At 31.3% G+C, this 22,161-nt stretch overlaps 1 protein-coding gene across 32 annotated transcripts in view; it reads right to left on the bottom strand.

Moving 5' to 3' along the window:
* LOC116768171 (sodium channel protein para) overlaps positions 1-21,294 on the bottom strand; it is a 48,624-nt gene extending 27,330 nt beyond the window's left edge. For all 32 annotated transcript variants that reach the window (XM_061523551.1, XM_061523557.1, XM_061523550.1 and 29 more), the window contains exon 1: positions 21,157-21,294. The gene's annotated coding sequence lies outside the window, so the exon portion shown is untranslated. The remainder of the gene's footprint in view (positions 1-21,156) is intronic.
* Positions 21,295-22,161: the final 867 nt, after the last annotated feature.

The following is a 22,161-nucleotide window of genomic DNA, read 5'->3' as shown; positions in this document are numbered from 1 at the left end:
GATAGTATATAATTTTATACACAAAGTTTAACAAAACTTCGGGATACCCAACACCCGGAACCTTTAGAAATGTCAAGGAGAATATCCCCCGGCACTAGTTTGATAACCTGACTTATATTAATAAACAGTTATTGCATTTGTAAAGTTGGATTTAATTTTAATACAATCTATATATAAATGATTAATAATATATAAATAGAATCAACTGCATCAACTGCAATCGAATTTTACAGTTTGGGTAACCCTTAGCGTCATTTTTATCAATGAAACAATAATTAATATATTTTGGGATGCATACACAAGATTTTTAGTAGTTCTAAGATTTTTTTTATATAAAAAAAAAGTATATTTAAAATAAGACGCACAGGTTAACTATTCGCACTTTTGATTTCGATGTGAAGAGTTGAATCTAGATTACGTGTCAGTGTTCCGGGCAGAAAGGAAATAGTGGAAGACAATGGAAGACGCGCGAACGAACAATATCCTCTCAAGAATATACGTAACTTTGATCATCTTTGATTTATATGAGAGTACAAAAATATTCATTTTACAACATAAGTATCTTATTATGAGTTAGCAAAATTTCTTAAATATCAAGCGTATTTTAGCGATCAGCGTTGATATAACAATCTTATTTTTAGTACAAGAACCACACCATCAAAAATTCGTAGATACCATGTCAGATTAAAGTAAAAGATTTAGTACAGGTAGAATATTACCTAACAAGAAGAGGGCTTTCTGTCATTTTGTCATGACAGCAAGGGTTAAATAAACATCCGACACACAATACAGTATTGATACTATATTTTATCTATAAAACGGATTGTTCATTGCATTATTCACTTCATTGAAGAAAGATGGCGGCGGCAAGTCTGTCGGTGAAACATCCATTATAATTGACGTCACTGTCTAACTATAGAATGGAAACTTACCAGTGGCTGGTTAAAGTCGGTCGTTATGAGAACACATACAATCATAACATTATTTTTACTGTCAAGCGAATGAACAACTACGTACGATTTAAAAAAGAGTTTGTCTCGTCACTCGTCAGTCTAAAGATGTAATATGAAATATCTGTCAGTCATATTATAGCTATAGGAATGTATACATTTTAAGCACATTTATGGAAAGTTAAGAACTGTTTGTAAAGTAAAAATAAAAGATAAGACTTGCCTGAAATATCTCATTCACAAAGCGAAACGATTCAAGATCCAATTTGTATGAGAATCAAACTATTGACAACAGACAACGAGCCTCAGAAAATTGGCAACAGCCGTTCTGAGATAATTTTTACTACAGCTATAGTAAAACATAGCGAAATACGAGAGCAGTGAGCTTTTTTAAAAATTAAAGAAACGCTCACAAGCGTGACAACATGACTCGCCAACAGAAAGTGGGTCACGGAAAAACTTAACGCCGTGCTTAAGGTCTGCAAAGAAAAAGACCATTAACATGTCTTAATATCATTGCAATTTATTTTAATTTTAGAAAAGACTTTTTGATATTCGTTTGACATCAGAGTTATTATAGAAAATAATTTTTTAACTCACATTCTGATGATGTTATTTTATTACTTTATTGCAAGAGAATTGTTGAAAGTTCAAGTATCCGATAATTCCTTTCAAGTCAAAGTTAAATATGCTATGAGAAATATTTATATCTTATAAGCTATATTTATTGTGTGTTAGAGAAATATTCAGAAGGAATTTTCTTGTATCTGCTAAAAGCGCTTAGATGTTTGTCATCAATTTCTTCTCTGGTGTCTCAAATAAAATTATATCTATCAATATTATACTACGCTGCCTTTCTGACGGGTAACCCACGTTAGACGTTAATGAATAGATTTATAGATGATTATTCCGAATTATTATATAAAAAATAAATTACAGACATACATAATCTAAGAAACTATGGTAACCAAATTAACTTATTTGGTATTAGGGTGTTTTAACGAAGGTGGCTCCAAAAAACCTAATCTACCCTAACCTAAATAAATTTTAATTGCTTCAACTATCCAAAAAAGATTTTATTTAGTTCGCTCTTCGATCGTAGGGCTTGTAAAGTTTATGGCAATCTTACCAATACCAAGCTATTTCTCTCAATTATACAAATATTTCATGAAAAAATATACAAGGTCGGTAGATATTATGAGTAAAAAAAAATATAGCAATGGGTTTTATATGTGAGACTAAGGTAAGAGGATTTTTATATTCTAAAATTTTATTCGGCTATAATTCTCGTTTATTTTATCAACCGTTTATTTTTTAGATTTTTGCCCTGAACCCTGAACGCCCGAATACTGGTTAAGTCGCACAATGCTTCTCGTTTCTCACTCCATAACTTGCGTTTATGCTATTATTTGCGATCATTTATGTTACTGTTACTTACTTAGAATGTGACAGCTTCTTACCTAGTGTCACGGTGACTACTTGTGGTAAGCGCGCTATAGAATTTCCTTCAGTGTTAGTACCTAATATGCAAATAGTTTTAAACTCTGTCATACTAACCCTTCAAGTTTGTTACGCGTAGTTAATACAGTGCCATAGTTCGTACAATAGGTTTAAATGTATTATGACATATGTATATATATATATGTGTGTGTGTGTGCGTATCTGTGTGTGTCTGTGTGTGAGTGTGTGTGTGTTGTATAACCAAGTATTCCATACATTGTCAATGCCTGCAACGCTGAGAGCCCGCATTTGGTAATAAGAACGGCGCATGCGTGCAATCCATCTCAAACTTTATGTAATCTTTGAAACAATTCCAGTATCCAATCCAAGAAAAAACAAGAAAATAATATATATTTCTTAACCTACTTTTCTATAGGCCCACAGATCGTTCTTCCTTTTTTTATGGTATATATTGATAAAGTATATCAATTTACATAAATTTATTATTACATAATATGTTACGTAGTTATAGAAGTTTTTAAAAGGCCTCTCCTTATTACAATAAAAAAAAACTTTTTTTACGTAAAGTGATAAACGATAAAGAGAATTACAAAAAAAAGTACTATTTTGCAATCTTTTTTTATTATTCTTTAGATATCCTTAAAAAAATATATAAATAATTTCTCCCAACTTCAGTTCGTCTGTTAAATAGGACTTGCATAACATAAGTCGAGCACTTATTGTTCCCGATAAAGCAATTGCCAGATCCTTGCAGACAGGGCGGCGTCTTTTAGTGGCGGCGGGACGAATGAAAAATATACTGAAAAATACAGCGAACAATCTAAATCAAATGTATTTTTGGCTCGCTACGGAATAAACCTTCCTGTGGTAGACAATTTGCTATACTTTATTAGAGCTCTCAGTAACAAGCTCCAGGATAATGTATATTTTGTCATCAACACTGTACGATATCGTTATTAAAGGAATATATATCTTTAATTAATATTAAGTAAATATGTGATTTTCTCTGTAATATTCCTAAGTATATCCCCAGGCTTCACATCCCTAATCATCTAATTTATTATCTATAATTAGCTTCCACGTTGTTTTTTATCTTCTAAATACACATGAGATTAAAAATAATGCATTCTTACTGTTGGCTTTTGTTATTAATATTGTGCTCTGAACTATTCCATCCTTTGATATAAGTTCTACGACAATCTGTTCGGCGTTTACAAAAAAAAAGCAACCTCAGAAAGAAAAAGAAACGCCGTAACTTGATGAGTTAAAATATTGCAATTAAAAACAGAGACTTTAATATATTCCTGTACATATAAATAACATTTCACTAACAATAAAATCTTAAGAATCAAATTTTGATAATGAAACAAAATATATTGTTATATAAATAGTTCTCTCATATCAATATACTATTTATAAGTTTCTTATTGTTTAAATTTAAATGAAATAAAGTTAAACAATTCAGTAAACTGTATAAATAAGTACAAAGGAGTTCTAAATTTTACGTAATAAGATGCTCTCAATGAGTGTAAGTCGATTTATATATTTACCTCAAAGCTGTTGGAAGTTAAGCTTACGTAATGAAAATTAAATGATCTCTTTAGAGTATCTGACTTCGTAAAATGTCATTGCCCTCTCGTAGCTTTACCCAGCCATTACCTTCGTTGCAGACAAATGTACTCCACATATACCTAAACCAATTTATAGTATTGCGTTTTGTACTTGATATGACGCTGAAACTAACGTGATTTATATTTATATAAACTTCTCGTTTGGATCCTAAATAAATTAGGCCTTTTTAATGGAGATAGTGTAAACAGACCATAGACTCCTGGAAGTGCGCAAGTGATTTAAAATTTTTATTAAATTATATTATTTATTTAATTTAACATTTATAAACAAAATCAATTTTATACTTCTTCATATCTTTTCTACCAAAACATTAATATATTTCTATGTCAATAATTATGACAAACGAGTTAGTTCGGTTTGCAGTTGGTGCTAGTAATGAGTATGCTTACACAACATTGTTTTGATAATTGCAAGCGTAATATATCTTAAGTAGTTCACACTTGAGGAAAACTACTTACTGCCTAACACCCCGCTGCATTAGAGGATTACAACACTTGAACATTCCACCGTCCATGATCTTATTACGCTATGCAAATAAACGTATAATTTTTCCATTCAAGTGCTTTTTAAACATGAAACATTTTTATGTTATTTCTCGTAACTTCACCGTAAAAAATGTTTAAACGTTACATTTTTTTATTCTTATAACTAGACTCCTTACTGCTTTTAATAGATTCTACCTGATGTACGTTATGGTCGCTGATACGACTGCAACAATTTCTTTATAAGTATTTATATTTTTTTATATTTCGATGATTATTTCTATTTTAAATAAACTTGTCTTGGATCGTAAAATTCAATTTCAATCCTAAATTTCAATTATAATAGTAACCGATGTTATGTACATATGAATCAAACGAGTGCCAGGCCGAAGCGGAACTGTCAAAACGACCTTTGATATAAGCCGCTCTTGAACTTTGACATATCATACTATTTATTAATGCTAGGTTATGGGGTCCGTGAACATACTTTCTGTAACCCCCATAAGATAGTCACGTCGTGTCAACTATTATAAATGTATAAACCATCATTCATCCCGCCTTGAGATATAGAAAAGGCTTCTATTTTGTTGATCTATTCGGTTTTGTTAAACTTTGTACATTTGTACCAACAGTTAATTAGAGTTATGTTTCCCAAAAGATGTTAAAAATAAAATTTCAATTTTACGTCGCTTAATAAGGTCTTATTTTGTGTTATTGATTTACTTAAATCCATTTAAGCAATTCTAAAAAAGGTCAAAACTCTAACTTATGTAAAAATAAAAGAAACGTCGCCTGGCCGGCACCCTTGTTTGATATAGTTTAGAATGAGTGACGTCGCTGGCTCCGCGAACCCGTCATCTGGCCGGAAACAGAAGATTCTTTCCCTGAGATCGTAGCAACTGCGTAGTCATAGATATACTTTACAAGTATATCTATGACTTTACTTTACATTTTTCTATTATATTTATTAAATTTTCCTGACACTCGGGCTGGTCTTGAATCGTGAACCCTAGTTAAGGTGTTAATTTCTTTGTTGATACAAAATTTCACCTGATATTTTTGACTTTGAACAGGAATAAGAAAACTATTAACTATTAAGGAATTGAAATGTATGTGTTTTATATAAATAAGTTATAAATTGTATTTCAATATAACAGAACATACGGAAGATAGCAAAACAACAGCCGTGATGTTATTAAAAATTACTATATGTTTTTTATTTACATTTCATTTATCAGGTAACAATTTATGACCCAAAAAGCATTGCTTCAAAAAAAAAATGGACAGCAGAAATTTATTACATGAAACAACGAAATGCTACAATATAAAAGTAAACTGATACAACAAAAGCTGTCAAATTTAAATGTATGTATAAACTGTAAATTTAGTTACATCATATAACTAACTGCATGTGAATTTCGCTAAATACATACTCCACAATAATTACCAAAGATTCAGTTCACTTTTAAATTTCGCTAACGAGAGTGCTTTGGCCACTTAAGCACGAATGCTCATATTTTCAGTGCATAGCAGAAATAATTTGGCGCCAAATGTAACATGAGATTTTTCATTACGAAAATGGGTTTGAGGGGCACTTCAAAAATATATTATAAATGTTTTGTAACAAAGGTTTACTAATTTTAACTTGTACACAGCCTAGATACTTTATGACCCGTATTTACTGTCGTAGATACCGCATCGCATCAAATGCGTAGAGAAACGTCAATGTCAATATATAACCACACAGACGTAACGCTGAATAAATTTAAAATTTACTGTAATGCCAAAATACTACTCTGTAATGTCCATTATTAAATGTGCCTTGAAACATCAAGTAATTTAACCTAATAACATCCTCCTCAATTGAATGATTCACCTCTATAAAACGTAACATAATTTACTATTTACAAAGCTAATTGCGCTTAATGTCACGCATAGTAACGTAAAACAAGGTTACAGCAATAAAAAAAATCAATCGTAAAAATAACTATAAAATTTAAAAATTTTACATTTATTTTTGATGGATTAGTAAAAAAATTCAAATTTATTAATATGTGATAATAATAACGACATTGGCAGAATATACCGTGGACGTTCTTGCAAGTAATGTCAGAAATAAAAAAAAACATTTGACGGAAATAAATGCTTTCAAATCTATAAAACAATAATAGTACAAGAAAAAAGTTGAGCTGTTCGACACAATGGCATTTGGCGTCTAACTACAGGGCGATCGATCCGCCCGACCCGGTCAGCGGTAGATAACCTGCTGCATGACCTCAGTATTTGCAGGTTCTCTCCGATCGATATCCACACGATGTATTATTTGCTAATTTAGCTAAGTATAGCTATAACTATTGCTAAATTGAGTCCACACGTGCGATGTACGTAGTTGGTGCTCCGAGTACTAAGATGCTAATTGCATACATTTTCAATTTCTGTTTAAAAGATTCCATGAATTATTGATAGCATGGTTCATTTTACATAAGCTTAGCTTATTACAGTCTGAATATATTCAAATACCTTTTAAGTAACTTTAGTAATAAAATTTTATATCACAATTTAATCGGAAAATGAAATTTGACAACATCAAGCGGTTATCCGTAACTCGTTATGTAAAAATAAAGAATCAATCACATTACTTGCAAAACGATATTATTTTTACTGAAACTATTATTAATGGAAGGTTATCTTTAACATTTAAAGCTTAAAGTTATCCAAGGATCTCAAGACGTTTTTAACTTGTATATTTACTCACTCAGTATAAGACGCCACTCCAAGATAGCTCCTCCAAGATAGATCCTCACGAACATAAATAAATATAAGACGTTACTGAAATATTGACTGCAGAAAGTATAACGTATTCATTCACAATTTAACTGATATAATTGTTTGAACATTCTGTTTGTCTAGACAGAAAAACACGAGAGGTGTAATATAAAGAGACAAACATTATTCTGAATGTGACGAGACATAAAAAAATATTTAGAAATAAAATTAAACAAAAATGAAATGAATTTACTGTGAATAAAAAAATTTACAACGAATTTCCTCAGCATTGGAACCGTTATGAAATTTTGATGTTGTATTAATTATGTCTCTGATAGGAAAACAGAAAAGAGGTAGCTTAATGCTGACACGTCAAAGAATCTTGAACGTGAAGCGAGGTGTTCAAGTGTGGATTATGCATGCGGCGCTCATTTGAGGAGGAACTGAGAATGGAACTATTTAGAACTAGTTCGCGGCTCAAAGAAAGACTGGAACAGAAAAGGTGTGGACGGATTTTAACCGCACAAAGACATATAATATCGTAAAGTAATATTCTATTATCTAAAACACATTCAAATATATATCCTACAAAGAACTACGTCAATATATATATATTGAAGTAGTTCTATACATATATAATTATCGCATCTGACCGGGAAACCGCAATTGCACGAGAGATGCTAAATATAGACAATATTGGTAGCTAAAAATAATATATTCTGAATCCTGTCTATTGCATACGTAATATTGAAACAGAATATATCGATAGCTTTAGAAACAAAGACAATAACTTTGTAAACCCAATCGATATAAGCAGTGACAGCTTTTATGTAAACGAATACATAAATGATATTAAAATAATATTAGAACGAAGTTATTAATTTGAATTAATAATTAAAATGTTTTTAGTTGCTCATTCAGAACATGATAATATCGAGGAATGTGTTTTTTGTAAGAGGAAAATGAAAAGGTTGAATTTCAAAGATCTAAAAGAGAAATTCATTTCAATGGGCGAAGCAATGTCCCATATTCCGTGACACCAAGAATAAAGCGCTGTAGCGCTGTAGCGTGTTGATGCGGCAATTTCGAAAGAGACCCGCCGTCTACGAGAAGCGCTTTATAGACAAAGAGGAAGCTCAAAATGTTAGTTACTTATGTGGAAGTTTAGTGATGTAATTTATCTGATATAATACATTAAATCAATTGACTTCAATGAAGACATAGGCGTTTTAAACACATCTTAAATATATATTTGTATTCAGTGACCAGTGTATTAATGTTTAAATCTGGTCCATGCTATGGTAAAAATTACATACATACAAATTAATATTCGTAATATTTATCTGTATTTCTAATTATATAAGTATATATGAAGGTTTAACTAAATATTATACCTTTATATTTACTATGTGCCAGTTTTGCATGATTCGTATAATAATAAAAAATAAATTAAAAAAAAACAATAAAGTATTTTTGTAATATCTGTGCCCTCCGGTGTCATCATTGTAGACCAGTTCGATCAATGCCGTATATCGTGGCCTTGCCCCAATAGACAATGCCCGCGCCAACGAGAACAAAAAAAAATATTATGCTATATACAGAAAAATGTTATATCATGTAAACTCTTACTGGATATTGAATATAATATAAAAACGCTCATTTTCTTTCCCCTAGCCATACTTTAAAACCTATCCAGTTAAATTTTCTTTAAAAATAAAGATGTACATATTTTTTAAACAATTAATAGTATACATCCTCTTTAAATAAAAAAAATATATAAAGATCGCCTGAATGCGTTAAGCCTTGTACTGTTATAAAAAATATGAAACAGAAAAAAAAGAAAATCATTGTAATTGAAGTGGTTTTATAATTGGTTGGTTATTGACAATCGTTATATGAACTGGTAATTTCTGGAAATATCAAGAGCCGAATGAAATTAATAAACTTATTGAGTGAATGTATTCGGGGATAAAGCTCCTGAGTAGTCAATACGACTACACGCCAATTGACTGGCTAAAATTGATTCGCTCTGTTTGTCCTCATTCCGTATATGTAAAGCTATATTTATATCAATATATTACCGTTACTTTTTAGTTGTTCTGTATTTTTTCACGGACTGATTACGGTGACCTCATAATGACTATTATTTTTTTTTAATTCAAATTGCTCTTTTATAAGGAATCGAATATTTATGACATATATTTAAATTAAAACTTATTTGTATAAAACTAAAATGCCATACCTTATTTTGTGCAATTTTTTCACTGTTTTATTAATAACATATATAAGTTAATATAAAATAATAGTTAACGCTCGAATAAATAAAAAAAAAAAAACATTATTTCGGCTTAGACTCGTTCTCGTGTAATGTAATCTGCATTGCAGATATTCTAAGTTATAGTATTGTGTTACTGTGGTTGAAAGCATATGAACGGTTATATAAACTTAAACGACACGCCAGATTATTACATCCAATAAAAAAATATAATTGTATTAATAATAGATCGAACTAACACTCCCCCAGTGACCTAGTTTCTGAGTTACGAAGCGTGCCAGCCACACCGACAACCTCACTAACCGCAAAACAGGGGAATTCCTTACATCTGTAATCATCGTGTATGACTGTTCTTCACAGCCAATTTATCGGTAACCAACACTGATTAACGGTCTTTACATCGAGATTTTCTATCACTAATATATAATGTATGTTAAGATTTAAACATAATTTACAAGACTATATTAGTACAATATAATTGATCACAAAAAGTATTACGTTTATTGTATGCCATCATTAAAATACATCAAAGACTATCTCAAAGAACAGACGACGAATAAGGACGAATATAGCAATCGAGCCTTGAATTTTAATTCCATTGATCTCAGTCAATCTGAGCCCCTCGAGTAGCTCTTACCAGGATATTAGCTTTAAAATCAGCATTCTTCACTGTGTACGAAGAGAAGATTTAATATGTGTATTTTTATTCAAGAATCTATTGATTTAGTTGCTTATTCAAGTCATTTGGAGATTAGCTCATTGTTCTCTATTTTCGAAAATGTTTACCTTTCAAACCCTTTACTTTTTTGAGAGCGAAGGCCGGTAAAAAACAAGACAAGCTGACTTGACTCGGTTACCCATGCGGTCTCAAAGGTTTTTAGAATTCAAAATAACCCTACTGTTTCACCTTATCCGGAAGTAAAATGTCATTTATTTTTCCTAAATTTACTAAAATATTGTAGAATTCAGACTTGATATTAATAGATAAGAGTTGTGAATACGTCATTCAAAATAGAATTAAAAATTAGTTGTACGTTACAATGATAGAGAAAACTAAAGGAGGTTATTTCGAGGCCGGCGGGGAGTGGGTTGAGGGGTTGAGGGGCAGAGGGGGTCTGAGGGGGTTTCAAGGTTCACCGTTTCAGGCGTCACTGCGGCCTGCGGGACTGCGTACAACTACGCGTACCCGACCAAATTAAAACACACGGCGCGTCTCATACCGCCCCGTAGTCGTTACAACATAAACAAAATTTACTAGCATAATAGCATTCCGATTTTTAACGAGACGTTTAGCTTTTATGCTCCAATGATGATGATTCGTGTCTTTATGTGCTAACGATTTCTGTGGGAACTGTTTTATGCAAAGTTCGGGTCGTGCCAGTCGCCTGTTCGCATTAATAATAGCGATGACTGATGCCGCAATTAAAGTTTCCCTCCAGAATTGTTTATGTACCTTCATTAATTAATTAATTACTATTTTGTTATTTCTCGATCCTCAATAGTTCGAAAGATTTTATTATGAATATTTTGCTTACTACTTTTTATATTCATTCACCCAATAATTATGAAATTTTGAGAAAAAAAAATTATTATACAAAATCAAAAAAAAAAAAAATTGTTTAACCCTGTTTGGAGGACATATAAAATTGAAGACTATTTAACAATAAGTATAAAATTACGTGGAAGCATTTAGTGCTGGCATACCTCAACAATACGTGTGCCTTAAACCTTATTATTAAAACCTCGTTTAAATATATTTATCAACGTTTTAACGGCCATGACACACGCAAACAGAGAATCCAACTCCATATTAAAAATAAAACGAAAGTCTTTTATGTCGTATTAATTTGATAAAATATATGAAAATACGTGAAGCGAGATATTTGGACAGCATAATAATAATGTGAGCACGGAAAGTGACACATTTGTTAAAATTTCAAATTGTATATAAATTATTTGTTCTTCAAAGATTCACTAGAATTTTTTTCGCTAACAATAGTTATATTATTGAACTGTATTGACAACATAATACTTGAACGCCCACAGAATGATCGCGCTTATTGTTAGATTTTGCGTTCCTCAGGAATTACGCTTTCTCTTAGTGAAATAGTCTTTGTTATGTTATATAGATTAAGTCTTTGTCCGATTAATAGTGAGAAAATATTATTTTTATTTACTTATCCTACAGGTTTAGTTAAAATATTATTAATTACCTTAACTACATGCGATAAAACAAAAATAACAAACTAATTTAAATGTTTCTTATTCGCGATTCAGACGTTTATTTTATTATTATTGTGCAAGGTTATATTTTATCTTACAAGTTTTTAATTTACAAACCAATTGAGGCTGTATCGAAATTAAAAAACATTTTTAATTTCAATACAGCCTCAGATCACCTTCCAAATCATGTACACCTAATGTAAATCCGAAGAATTTTTCGTACACATGCGTGTATGTTAAATGTTAATAAATTATTAAAATGTGCGGAGATATTTTTTATTTAAAAACAGTAATGATGCTGGTTTGTTTGAATGTCATCAATATCAGATCGCTTCGAGTCCGATCGGAAATTCAAACATCTAAACGAAGTCGTGGCTTAAATCTTGTATAATATTTATAAAGGTGCGGATCACTTCTACATCCCCAATTCAATTTCTTATTGAAATTGACTCGAATCGTAAAAATACTTGATATATCTGGTCCATTTTGTGAAAGCATGAGGCATGCATCTACTTTCCTGTTATTTGCTTTACGGACCTCCCTTGGGATTGCTTGTTTTTGCGAAACTCTTTGACAATCAAGATTTTATGGAGAGGGAAATTAATTGTTCATATATTTATGACATATTAGACTGGTAATAAATATTAATATTAAGTCGTTACAGTTTATAGAACACAAAATTATAAGACAAAATACATCCGCACAAATGCATGTCAAAAATGGAGTTCGAAAGCCGAGATTGCTATTCGGCATCATTTCAAGGGCTCTATGTTTAACCAGAGGTATACCATCATTAATAAATTTAGAATATAACTGAGAGATTGGATATTTTCATCGCGATTTCCTTTTCATTGACGCATGTAATAATCACCTTAACAATAAGTTCATCATAGAAAAATTATATTTTTTTTGCGATGTGAGTACAAATCAGTGGTGTTTAATTTTCTGTATTACAGGCTTACGTTTTGATTAAAATTATAAATAAAGACTTGTACCTATCAAAGCACATCATTTAATTTTTACTGGTGGATATTACAACTTAAACAAAAGCTAATGCTGAGTTACACCACTAGAGACTAGGAGCAATTGAATTCCAATGAATGTACACATAAAGAGACTACGTTTCACAATCTTTCAATGAGCAGTACTCATCTCTCAAAGCTTTGAACAACGTGACCTATCGGAGGATCCTTGGTACTTAGCGCAAGGTTGACAAGTTAAGGTCAACAAGTGACTTGGACAACCTAAATTTTTCGCCGCTCATTAATATTAGTCCTGGAAGAAAAATTATTATTAAAAATTTGCATGAAACCGATTTTATTACTTCCAAATTGACTTGTTTTATTATTTGAAATTGTGCTAGCATGTTTTACCGCAATTTATATCAACTAAAATCATTACACGCGTGGTAGATTTTGTACAGCCGACTATGATGAATAAAAAAATACTGGCCAATAGACTTTTACCAAAAAAAAAAACATGAAACTGATACTCTTTGTTAAAAATTATTGAAAAGTAAATGAACAACTTTTCAACTTTTCTCGTCTTTTTGAATTGTCACTAAATCTACATTGTAACATTCTTTTTGACGTTACTAATTAAGTTAATTAACAACACACTTTTATTTTTGCATTTAATTCCTTAATTTCGGCTAGGTTAACATTTTAGTTAACCAGAAAAGTCCTGCTTTGAAATTATATTACACAGACGAAGGTTTACACAGAGTGTACTCGTGTGTGTCATTCGACCAAACAAAAACAAAAAAACCCATTTGGAAGACTTTTCGTATTCAGGAAGCCATACAGCTGAAAGAACACATGGGCGTGGGCATACTAATACACTTCTGTTATTTTACTAAAAATAAATCTCTAGGATATTAACGCAGACTAACCTCTTTATATACTATAATCTGGTATATGTATTAATATTTTTTTAAGATTATTTTCGAGCTAAGGAGAGAGAAAGTATTAAATTTATAATAAAAAACAGAAATATGGTGTAAGTGTAAGAATTAGAACGACTCAAATGGCAAAACAATAGACAAAATCGATAGTTACGTAATAAATAATGAAGCTAGGACAGATTTCACTACTAAATGTTTATATAAGATATTGTCTGTATTTTGAGATTAATTTTAATGTCATAATATCAATACAAAAAAAAACGGAAATAACGTAGAGTCGAATTGAAAACCTCTTTTTTATTATCATAATCGAATCATCACATTTCTATTGTTGTAAGAGCTAAAGATTTTTGTTCGCCATTCATTCGTCCGATTGCTGCCAACTAGTGATAAATTTTGACATTGGTACTCAACAATTTTTATAGAAAAAATAGTAAATAACTAATACGAACAATCGTAAAATTAGTAATGGGAAAAGAGTTCGGTTTTTCGTTATTTTTTTATGGTTTATGTATTTTATGGACATTTAATTTGTTTTTTATTTGTAGCAATTAAAGATAAATTAACTCCCTAACAGTGCTAACAATAAAAATACATTATTTTATTTGAATTTAATAAAATTGCTTTTAAAATAAAAGTAATAATAACCCCATTTATAGTAACGTCAAGATTTAAAGAGTATGAAAATCACTAAAGCAATTACTTTAAATAAAATATAAATGAAACCAAATAAAATACAAATAAGTTGTCTTTAAATTTTAATGGAACAAAAAAATTTTCCTCGCTCTCTCTGCATAAAATTCGTGGCTAGAAATTCGCGAGGTACTTTAAAAGTGTCACTTAAGTATAATTAAAATTGTTATGGATTTTCACTTTAACTTGCAAAATTTTTACCCGTTTTGTAAAATATTAAGGAGGTCATTTAAATCAACTATCACTTTTCTTTTCTGCTCTCACCGTCAGATGTTTATAATTTATCATTTTAAATTTTTTTGATATTCCTTTCACCTGTTGGAATGGACATCTACATGGAGGTGGTAAACATACTATCGCGTTATTAGCCTATCGGCTTTTTCCTTTATGACACCCCAAATTGAAGGTGTAAGTAAACTCAGACTCAGGCAAACTGTTCCAATCCCTTGCTATGCGCATGGGAAAGGAGGAAGCGTTACGCTACGTCTAGATGCGAGGAAGATATATGACGAAAGGATGGATACTCCTCATGCGTCTGGTCTCCCGATGATGAAATTGTTAAATAGAGTTAAAGAGACATAGAAGATAGAAAATTATCCCGTAACAATACGAATAATAAACTCATTGAAAACACTTAAAATGGATTTTGTAAATCTGCTGTAATAAAATTAAATTCAAGTAGGGCTTTTTTAAAACTCGTCACTTGCTATTAGCCCTATTGGCAAAGACTGAGTCACTGAGGAAGAGATAAAATGTTTTGCTTTCGAAAATGCGATGATATCTTTATGGTCACATAAAAACCTCCAACTTATTGCTTCATCAGTTCAAATATGACTAAATATCTAATTTGATATATATGTAAAAGACAGTTGTGTTAGTTACACTATTTATAACTCAAGAACGGCTGTAGGGGTAAGGTTGAAAATTGGTGGGGAGATAGCTTAGAACTAGGAGACGGAGACGTAGGATATTTAATTCTGTAAGATCGGAAAAGAAATAAAAATAATTAATAAATTCCAATATCTTGTTATTTATGGCCTCTAGGGCGGAATAACGCGGACGAAGTCGCGGGAAAAACCTAGTTATATATAGTTATAACTATATAGATTATACATATAAAATTTTTCTTATTAAAACTTATTTATCAGTGAAAATTATTCTTTGACTTACGTTCATTATCTTACATATATGTATGTTTATATGAATACAGCCTGCATTTTATATTTATAGTAAATAATCGATGGACAAAAAATATTTTAAATCTGTGGCAAGATTTCATTGATATGAAAATTGTATTTGAAAAAAATTCATGGCAATGAGAAAACTACTGTCTCTATAACATTGCATTAATACTGAGGATAAATTCGAATTTTTGAAAACATATATTTTTTATTAATACATAATTTATTTTGTGATTTAAAGTTCAGTGAGGTTATTTACTTATGATAGAAACCAGGATACTGTCCTTTCTAAGTAAACAAATTCTATCGGTAATAGCGTGGATGCTCATCAAAATGTATGGTAATAGAAGGTAAGATATAAAGGATAAGTAATTATACCACTTAGAACTTAAAAAAATAAATATGTTCAACTAATTGAAAATAAATCGTTTTAATTTTAAATAAACACGAGTGTTCTTTAGAAAAATGTACTGGACACTTACGTTGTTTGCCCCAATTTGATATTTCCCCCTCATAGTACGCCGTCTGAGGCATCAGTGAACGTTATCCGGAAGAAATGAATCATCTAATTTTTTGTTACAAATACTCGTAATATGTAAATATATGTCATGATAAATGATGATCTCGTATTTATAATTTTATCTGCATTGAATTCTACATGTTAAATTTATTTATATATTATGAAACGCTAAGTCAACAGAATTATACTCGAGGCAACTGAAAGCCTGGTTAAAAATATTTCGTCTATGCGCCTGTTTGTGTGTTTGTAATTGAATCCCTAATAAATGATAAGTTTTTATTTCACCTTGTTATAACACTAAGATAATAATAAAATTGATTTTATTTGTCCCAAAACATATTCATAATTTTAGAGAAAATGTTCGTAAAAAAACTGTATAACGTACAGTTCAGTTTATAACAACACTAAAATTTTAAGCAACAACAAACAACACATTTAAAAAGCCTTTTAACGACGACATTCACTAATATGAATGCGTCATCTTTTTACGTGTACGTTTGTCTTTCATTTAACAAACTACTAAACTTATTATATAAAAGTTAATATGCAGGGTACATAGAAATGCACACATTTTATAAAATCTAGTAGTGTTTGAGACCCGAACAGCATTTATTCATTAGTTAAATAAAAAAAACTTTCAACTAGAAATATATATTTACTTCGTTGTCATGACGAGTAAGTACATCATAATAATTTCATTCATGAGAATCAATGTATAAACCCCTTGATATACTCCGATTACCACGCTTACCACACGTTTATCCACATCGTGTTGTGAAATAAGAAATAGCAATATTTAAAGCGTCGTGGTCTTCAGAAACAGATAATGTTATATAAATGAGACCAGACATAATTTTTAATGACGATTCTAATTTTTAAACTAACTTTTATAAAGCAACTCCTCTTTAAAAAATTAATATCTCTATGTTTGTCGAATCAAATATTCTTTTTGAGGCGAATAAACTTTCAGTAGTTTTTAATATGACAAGGTAACAAGTAATTTTTTTCATCAATAATTTGTCACGAATCATGTATCGGTACTATCAAGCGAAGTGCTTTGGAGCATATTGATCAATCCTTATCTCACCTTCAGTTTTTTAAGTACGACCTCGAAACTCTAAACCGTCAATGGTCCAGGTCAACATAAGATGGGGGTCTCATTCTTTAAGGTATCTAAAGAGCACAAGGCCAGCCACAGTACGCAAGTGTAGCTTATAATACCTTGAAGAACAGAAAAAAAGCAAAGTAACCGAAACGTCGGGATTATGTAGTTATAAAATAATAAAATCCGCGTAGTAAATCTGAATAACACTAGTTTCATTTAGAACAGAAAAAAACCTGGAAGGTTTAACAACAAGACTGTTAGTTTTTGTTATTTTATATAAATTTGTTATGGCTTAAAAATTCATTGGCAAAATCAAATAATATTTTTTAATGTATCGTTAAGTTAAAGTATTAATTTTAACAACAGAAACCTAATAATGAGATCTTACATCTCGTCTGCCCGTGATCACGGTTGCTGAAAAATAACCGAATTGTCGGGAGTGTGTAGTTTTAAAATAATAAAATCCGCGTAGTATAACCGAAAATATATTAGTTTCATTTAAATGAACATAAACCTTTTGTATGAACCCTCTTTTCTACTTAAACATTTAGATACAATATTTTCATTTAATCACGAAATAATGTTAGAGACGAATGGAGTTATAGTAAATCAATCAGTATAAATGAAGTATTTGACCGAATATTTATGGCCATTTATATATATATATATATTCTGAGACCAAGAATAGATGAGGTTAGAGAGATATCCTGATGTATAGATCTAAAGTCATGGGATTTCATCACATGAAGTGCGGCTGTCTGAAGAGAATTTACGCATTGCGACAGAATATTAACGTAAAACTGTTTGCTTATTATCTTGTGATAATGGCAAGAAACATTACATCGAGAGGAAATCAAGCAGTAAAAATACGCAATTTCAATAGTAAAATACTGCAGTGGTTAAAAAAGGTAATACTAATAATACTGGCTTAATTTATGATGCCGTGATCGTGTGGATAAAAAAAATTATATTTTTTCGTATCTGTATTTAATATTTAATAGAGATCTCTCATGACCTGTTGTCCTAAACTTACTTTACACTAGCAGACCTTTTAATCGCACGATTTAAATGTCTTACGATACACTTCAAGCTGTACATGCAAGCCGCAAGTCCAGTTCATGTTAGTTTGTTTTAAATTAGGACCTTTTGTAACGATGATTGCAAGGTTATATTTGCCGCAGTGTATTTATTAAAGACTTGCACGTTTTATTATATCGAATAAAAATATTATCTGAAAGTAAGTAAAAATGTATTAAAAATAAGTGGAGTCTTTTCATTTTCATTTTATTTTTATTTTTTGATAAATAAATACGTAAGTTACAAAAAAAAAATAACGTTAAAGCACGCATTAGAAAAAGTTTCTAGCACAAGTGTTCGTATGTAGTAAGTGCTTTGGAGATACAGTTTTTTAATTTCAACTCGCGTGCTTCGATATTATACAACTGGGATTTGTCGTAATGAAAGATGTGATTATTTATATATTTCTTGTTTTATTATCTGTAAGATAAATATAAAAAAATATGAAACAAGGACTAATCATATTTTATTAATAACTAGATCTAAAACTATTGAAAATTCAAAGTCATCAAACAATCTCTTTTCCCTGTCTCTTTACCTGTTACTTGGACACTGTTACTTGTCACAGAAAATTATTTTACCCTTTATATATTTATAAAGGAATATTAACCATTTTTATTTTATTCTCCTACGTTTTGATTCTCATTTTAATATGGAAAAAAATTAAGGCATTAATAGAGGCTACGGAAAGGCTCGAGCGCCATTAGTCCGACATCGATCGAGTTCTTTGTTTGTTCCGACACTCTTTCAATATTTATTCAAAAAAATATTTTAATTTTAATAACAATGAAATGATACATTTTATATGTAAGCGCTAATATCTTTTCGTAACACACTCGATACAAAAGCTTAAAATAAACATCCGCGTATATTTAAAATACATTTTCGTTTGAAATAATTATATATTGTGAACCGTCGTATCTTGTTTTTCAATCCCACGTAACCTATTTAACATTCAAAACAAAGGCGATCTCTAGAATTCCTCATAATATTTATTTTTTTGTAATACAATGTTGCCGTTGTAAAATATAAAGACACATGTATGTCAAGGTGAGATGGTCTTATTAAAAGGATTTAATCCACGTTATCACAAAAGGCATTGTTAGAAAATGTTTTGACTTCTTATGTACATCACATCTACATTGAATCGATTTAAATGAGTGTTTAAATTTTATTAAAAATCAAAAATATTATAAGCGCGTTATTGCGATAGGACTTAAAGACAATTTTCCTTTAAAAACATGTTTAAAATTATATGTGAATTTTTTTTTAAGATAAGATAAGAAGAGATATTTAAGACCTAAAAAATAACAGAGAGACCTAAGACCTTTAATCCATATAAAAGATTATACACGTATACAATTTGAAACAAATAATAAATGTAATAACAAAACAAAAAAGACCCATTTATACGAACCTTGTTCAATATATCTGTGGCATTGAATAAAGGGTGTTCATTCTTTGTACGTTACACCGAGGAGATCTTCTAGTTATCGTCATTGATATATAAAAATTCTTACGAGATATTTGCTATAAAATATATGTGTTTTTTACTCCAAAAACTAAAATCGAGATGACTATACTAATAGCAGTAATGTTGACAATATTACTCTACAAATACAGTACTATAAATGATTTTTTTTTCTTTTGTCAAAATGATATTGTATATATATATATATATATATATATATATATATATATATATAGCTAGTACCACTAGATATATATATATATATATATATCTAGTGGTACTAGCTTAGAATCCTATGAATATTGTTATGAAACTACATATATGAGTTACAACTAGATGTATGTATATATGTTTGTTACACTTATATTTAAAACTCCTGAGTGATTATTATATATTTATAATATATTTTAATGTTGTGTACTTAATTTTCGTTTCTTTGAAAATAATTCAACATAAAACATATAAAGATTTAAACGTAAAATATTTTCGAGGTCTCCAGAACATTATTAACCAAATTATTTTATACGACCTTACAAGATTACGCAAGTCCTCGGATCTCTCATCTTAAAAAATTCAAGCAAGAATTTTTATTGGGTTACAATTCTGTTATAAGAGAAAACCTTGGCTTGGTTATTTTGTATGAAGTAATTTTCGAAAAAAAAAATCCCTAATTCTTCTTTATCTTTGTTTATTTTTTAAATTAAAACCCAGAAGTTGATAACATTCATTCATAAAATCAACAATTCGCGAAAGAAAATTCAAATGTAGTTAATTGTCGTAGGTGATTGCTACACCGGCTCTACGCGGCTACGGTTTGTGTAGTCGAGACAAATGACTTAATATTCTCGGACTTACTCTACAGCTTGAATAAGGACTTGCGGAGACAGAAAATGTTAAGTTATGTAATAAACAATGCTTATCATATTTAGAGGTTTACGTAATCACGCGGTGTAAGTCACCTTGGCGCTTTGATAAGATGGTGAAAGTCCTACATATAAATGGAATTAATTAAAAAGCGTTCTCGTTCAAATATATATGTTGTTAATCTTTGAATATTCATTATATGAGTTTATATCTAATATCACTGCTAATAAGCCTCAACATAATGACAAGCACGTCAAGCTAACATTACCTGATACATATACTACAGCATGATAAGCTATTTTTCATATCGTTACCTTTACAAGACAAAAAAAAAATATACGTGTAAAGATAAGTTGGAAAGTAATGGCAGGGATGTGGTTGTGTGTGGCGGCGGCGGCGGTAGCCAGCGAGGCGTCCTTGCCTCCGTAATACTTGAGGTTGAGGCGAGCGGGGTCGATAGCGACCAGAGGACAGCCTCCGCCTCTATTATTCAACACGCGAGGCCACCACCGCCACCACCGCCTGGACAAAGAACGCGCACTGCGACACCTACCGGCCACCGTCGGCCGCTACCACCCGACTATCACCAGCAGTCGGGACAATACGAAGCACACTCAGGATACCACTCCGAAGACTATCCTTTCGCGCGTTACGTAAAGGGCGCGACGTATCGCGTGACGGCGCTCGTGAGCGCTCGTGGGCGCGGGTGGGCGCTTGTGGGCGCGTGTGGGCGCGTGTGTCGCGCTCGCGGCGTTCGCTCGGAGCGGGATCGCGCGCGGAGTGTGGTCTCTCGGTTATGCAACGCGCCGCCACCGTCGCCCGGACGGAAAATCGAACGCGAGGGGCGAGGGACTGCGCGCGCACACTGTACCTACACCAGACCTAGGTGGGCGACCTCGCTAGACGAGCTTCTGCGAAATGTGCAGCTGTGTGCGTATTCCTCACACGAACACTCACACACACAGGCACACAAGCAACGACACGTACTGCGCTCTAACGGCGCCTCCCTCTATCCGCAGAAGCTGTAGTTTCAGAAGCGACACTGGAAGTATGTAGCAGGACGCTGCCTCGATACGTTACACCAGAAGATGGAGGGTCGTTGAACAAAAATACTCGAACACGAAAAACTTCAATGGAATTCTCATGATATAGTGATGTAAGGCAGAACAGTTTAACTTGTTACTTGAAGTTTGAAACACATAACGATTGCAGATATATCTTAATGCTAATAAATAATTATAATTTGACAATTGAAGTGTATCCCGCTAGTAACGAGCCACATTAACTCCGTCGGTTCGTGCGTTTATTGAAAAAGATCAATCCTCACCTAACCCAGTTTCATAGAGGCCGCATTGTTCGCACCATATCGCTACTTGGTCAAATTTAATGTAAAACAATTCTAAGAATTGAATTAAATATATATATATATCTATATAAAATTATGTATGAATATACGAATTCGAGTAGGAATTTTAAATATAATAGTGTTATTTTAACATTGTTTTTTACAATTCATCTTCAGTTCGTTAAAAGCTAACCGAGCTTCCCTGGAATATAT

This window comes from Danaus plexippus, chromosome 19 (genome assembly GCF_018135715.1).
Source record: "Danaus plexippus chromosome 19, MEX_DaPlex, whole genome shotgun sequence".
NCBI lineage: Eukaryota > Metazoa > Arthropoda > Insecta > Lepidoptera > Nymphalidae > Danaus > Danaus plexippus.
This window is presented reverse-complemented; position numbering and strand designations above follow the sequence as displayed.